The sequence below is a fragment of the Schistocerca cancellata genome, chromosome 9 (genome assembly GCF_023864275.1).
Source record: "Schistocerca cancellata isolate TAMUIC-IGC-003103 chromosome 9, iqSchCanc2.1, whole genome shotgun sequence".
Lineage (NCBI taxonomy): Eukaryota > Metazoa > Arthropoda > Insecta > Orthoptera > Acrididae > Schistocerca > Schistocerca cancellata.
Genome location: NC_064634.1, coordinates 220,751,035 through 220,756,457, shown reverse-complemented (window position 1 = coordinate 220,756,457; position 5,423 = coordinate 220,751,035).

Sequence of the window (5,423 nt, the reverse complement as noted above, 5' to 3'; positions counted from 1 at the left end):
TGTTCAGCTTGCTTTACTGTCGGCGCGGTGTTATTTCTCTACGGTATTTAATCTCTTTGTTCTTGGCGTGCATTTGCGACAATCTAACGAACAGTGCCACAAATGGAAGCCTGCTAGCTTGTCGGGATCGTTAAGAAATACTTCTTTGACGACTCTAGTCTCTGGGATGCTTTAGCGTGACTTTTACTGATATTGAGTGAAACAATAATTTTACTGTCATCAGTCACGGTTTATTTTACCCCCACTGCGAGTTTCAGAGGTTTAAACCTCCAACATCATGTGCGTTTATGTGTATGAATACTACTCAGCCACCGTACTACTGCTCTTGGCCTCCCGTGGCCGTTATCCGAATTATGTGATGACGTCACAGTAAACAAGTTCAGTGGTGAATAAGGAAAACGCATCACACTGTGAATGATTTCAGGACACTTATGTCTATACTATCAAGTGGTTCAGTGTGTCCAGGTGAAATATTACGATAAAAACTCACGATTCACAGGTGCGAAGACATTGTGGTCTCTGGCCGTGGTGGCCGGGCGGTTCTAGGCGCTTCAGTCCGGAACCACGCGACTGCTACAGTCGTAGGTTCGAATCCTGCCTCGGGCATGGATGTGTGTGATGTCCTTACGTTAGTTAGGTTTAAGTAGTTGATGACCTCAGATATTAAGTCGCATAGTGCTTAGAGCCATTTGAACCATTTTGAACATTGTGGTCGACTAAAAGTCATATATATGTCGTGTTTACAACTTTGGTGCAAGTTTTTCACTAAACAAGGAAAACAGACAAGCAGCTGTGGGATTTGAGAAGTTATTTTATTTTCACAACCAGTTTCGGCATCTTAAGGCCCCAAATGTGCCTCACGTATAGACATTCAAACGTGTCGGTGTTGGCGTACGTGACGACCGTTATTTTGATCTGAGTCCCCAGTGTGGATCAGCTATTAAAAGTATGCCTACCAGATATGCCCGAGTTATTAAACAGTGCCCTTCCTTTAAACGCCCATGTGTAATGATGGGAGGTTAATAGTTTAAGGTGTTTGTTCGTGTTTTTAAATTTCTTTGTGTTAAATTGCCACAATTATTTTGAACATTACGGAGTCACACTTAAAACTCGAAAGGGTTTTATGTTCATTTCTGTTATTGTCTTCACCCTGTGGCTATGCGTTTAAATTTTACCCTGTACGTGTTTTAGAATACCTAATTAGATGCGTGAAGCGACTGAGCAATGCCACCTTACGTCAACACCAGTTTAATAATCAAACGAATTTGGTTCTGGTCCTTAAATTTTGATGAGTATTTTCAGTGTTCGTAATTTTATGAAAATGAATCGGCCAAGCAACAGTTTTAGCGTGTTCAAAATCGTGATGGAGTGTGTGTGTCTTTGTGGGTTAGGGGCGCTCGACATCGAGGTTACCAGCGCCCATACGACGAACAACTGAAACGAATGTGTTTATAACATACAAAATGCGACAAAAGAACTAAAAGGTAAACTGCGATAAAATCGCACCCACTCTCTTCCAATCGCAAACATGATCACTAACTCAAACGCACAATCTCAGCCGCGCGGAGTAGCCACCCGGTCTGAGCGTCTTGTCACAGTTCACAGTTCGCGCGGCTCCCCCCCCCCTCCTCCTCCCCCCATCCCCCGAGGTTCGAGATTCGAGTCCTCCTTCGCTCCTTCGGGCATGGGTGTGTGTGTTGTCCTTAGCGTAAGGTAGTTTAAGTAGTGAGTAAGCCTAGGGATCGATGACCTCCGCAGTCGTGCGGAACCGCCATGAAAAACAACGCCATAAATGGGGAGATGCGCGAAAACTGTCAATTAAAATACAACGAAGACTAGATGTAAACTAAAAGAGATTCCCGGCAATATGTGGCTAGCTGATCACATAGCAAATACACGGGTGAGCCAGCCATCCGAATAACACATTAAAAACGGCACTCTAAAATTTCAGCGAACAAATCGGACAATCCACAAAATTGTAAAAGTCGTACCACATTCGTCTGATTGTCGGCTAAAACAGACGGCAAATCTGTCGGCAAATGAGCTGCCGCCTTATGGTCAGAAAATAAAACACATTCTAATAAAATGTGGCGCACTGTGATCTGTACGCCACAAGCACCTCGCATTGGGCAAGTCTCGTCGGAGCAAGAAGCCATGCGTCATAGGGCTCTGGCCTGTGCGAAGACGAGTTAAGGTCGGGACACACACGTCCGGGCCGTGTCAGGGCCGAGCGTCGGACGAGTGACGGCCGTGCTCCGGTCCGTTCCTGCAGGGGCCACACATGACCGGGGCACGTCCGTGTCTTCGTTGTTCCTTCCTCGGACGCGGTGATCTGTGTTTCTGTTTGTGAAAGCTGTAAAACATGTTCACTAATTTTCGTAATAGTGAATTAGGACTTAACAGCACTTGCTTTAGATGAAGAGGAAAAAGAAAGAAGGCAAACAAGAAGAAGGAAATTATGGATCCACAGTGCCTGGAAAACAAGACCAGTACAGGGAGAGTTTCGATTCATTATTTTCTCATCTCATCTTTAGAGGGAAAGCACGTAACAATACAGGCTCCAAACAACTCAGGAAGTCTCTATTGGAATTACAAAAAAACATATTCCATTGTGCTTCTTGCTCTGGTTAACCCATGTTATAATTTTATTGCAATAGACATGAGAGCGTACGGAAAAAAGTCTGATGGAGGCATTCTAGTAAATTCAAACCTTGGAAAGTCATTGGAAAGCAATACGCTTAGCGTCCGAAAGAGTAAAACTTTACCCGGAACTGATGTTGAATTTCCAATGATAATTGTAGGCGTTGAAGCTTTTCCTCTCAAAACATACTTGATGCGACCATATCCTGGCAGGAACTTAACAAATGACAAGGCTATATTTAATTATTGTTTGAGTCGGGCAAGAAGAATATCCATAAATGCATTCGGTATATTGCAACAGAAATTTCGAATCTTAATAACCTTACAATGATTGTGACGGCTGTGTGTGTACTGTACAACTTTATTCGAAAAATCGAAGGTTATAGGGTGCCCGAACAGAGGATGGATCAAAAGGAAACTGCAGAGGAATCCGGAAGATCATCAAATCTTCGAAACCTACCTCGAATTCGTGGGAGATCAACAGATGCTGCATTTGCTGTACGAGAACAACTCAAAAAATTCCTGAATTCTCCACATGGGACTGTGGAATGGCAAGAACATGTCACCTTGGCGATATAACGATGACATAAACCAAACATGTTTGTAAAATAAAAAGTAAATAAATATCTTTCGGGTATTAAAACTTGTATAGTTTTTATCTTACCTTTGGCCTGTAGATCTGTTGCAATTGTCTTCCAAACTCTGTCTTTGTACTCGATATTCCTGTAGTTTTCACTTCCCTGATCGTAAAGAACAGGAAACTTACGAACTTCTTCTATTAGCCGTTCCACATCCATGTTTTGTACACAGAACAGTCTTGCGCAGTTGCACAGCTCACAAGACAATTCTACCGTCAGGCCGTGCCCGTCACGTGGAAAATTAAACACGGCGAATCCCGCCCGGCCCGGCCCCGGCCCGTTGACGTTCCCCGTGCACGGCCCGGTTATAAGTGGGGCCCGCTACATTTATTTTAATGATGTATTTCGATGTCCGGGTGACGGCCGATACTCGGACGTGTCTCGGCACGGACACGGTCCGGACATGTGTGTCCCGACCTTTAGGAGCCTATATGGCTGGAAGGATGTACGCCACGGCAGTGTTGTGGACTTAAAAGAAACGTAGCTTATTATCTGTCTCTTCCAGCTATTTTCCTTCCCATCGACGCATAACACTGTACCTCAACAGTCAGGCGAGAGCATGCAAAGGGATGGCACACTGAACTGATTGAGGATCGCGACCCGCCTCCTTGACTGCTATATCCGCCCTTAACCAGGGTGCTGGAATTGAGGTTGTGTTTGTTCCACACCAAGTGACTCCAGCAAACGCTGCTCGCGGATCCGAAATGGCCTTGTTGCTCGTGGACGACTGGCGAAAAAGCGTTACGGGACGAGCAACTGTATGGTGTGCAGTTAAATTGGGAGCAGCGAGGAACTTCCATACCTGAAGTATCAAGGGCTGCAGACGGTGAATGACGGTTCCCCAGCCTCAACACAGAGACTGGGTGTGGTGCTGGTGCTGTAAGCACCTGAAGCCACCCACATGGTAAATGGCGTCAGTAATCTTCAGAGGCGAGGGCGCCTCTCATCCGTATTGTGTACGTCCATAGTCTAGCCGTGATCGCTCGAAAGCCCTACAAAAATGCAGAAAAACACACGCTATCCGCTCCCCAAGACCGGTGGCTAGGACGCTTTAAGACATTCAGTGCCTTCTGAGTTCTGGCTTTCAGGTCTCTCAAAATCATGATGGTGTCACTCGTCCAATATATGGACGATATTCAGATTACCATGTTTGGTCTTTTCCTTACGGTTAAGAAGCAGTTTATAATATCCTATAAGATATTCGCACATAAGAAGTTTCTTTTATGCCGTTCACCATCAGTCTGGACACTTTGGCATATTAGATACGGTGGTAGTGGGTGCAGAGAAATCTTGTTCAGTAACAAAAAGTACGGCAGTCGTGAATTCGAGTTTGAGCCCTCTTCTACCAAAAACACATCATCTGATAACAAGAGCTTGTTTCGTCTGCAGTCAATTAAGACACCTAGTGCGCAGCTGTCCAGTACTGTGAGACGAGGTTAAAAACAGCTAACGCCCTTGGTCGGTAGCTTACAGGAGGGGTCATGAGGGCCACCAGAAAGCTGTAATAAGGTAAAGGCTGTTTTGATGTAACATTTACCCTTTGTTTGTGCTTCTTTAGTCTGCTTGCGTAGCTGGGTGGTAACGTGCTAGCCTCCCATGCAAGCGGGTCCGGGTTCGATTCCCGGCCTCATCATCATTTCATCCTCATCCCCGGCGCGCAAGTCGCCCAATGTGGCGTCGACTGAAATAAGACTAGCACTTGGCGGCCGAACTTACCCGGTTAGGGGCCTCCCGGCCAACGATGCCTCCGTAAACCATCAATTGGCATGTGTCTTCATGGACTCAACTTGATTATCAGTGATATCGTAAGTATGCTCGCATTTGCAGTTTTCCTATGTTACAATCAGTCCGCAGGCAATTCTATACTGCCAACATGAACCGCTAACTGTGTTAGGAGAAGTCCATGTCAATTTAGGTGTTCCTGGCTTGTCACGACCAATAACTTTTACTGTTATCGAGGAGTTGTTCACAAATGTGTTGCTTGGCTGTGTATTCATGAAGAAGACAGAGTGCATTTTAGATTACACAATAAAACTGGTTTTCTTAAGTTTCAGTTGGGCAAAAGATATTTGTTGTGTACCTATAATTATATTCAAGGTGTTCATAATGCTCAAGATAAAGCAGTTCCTTTTAATGTGGTGCATC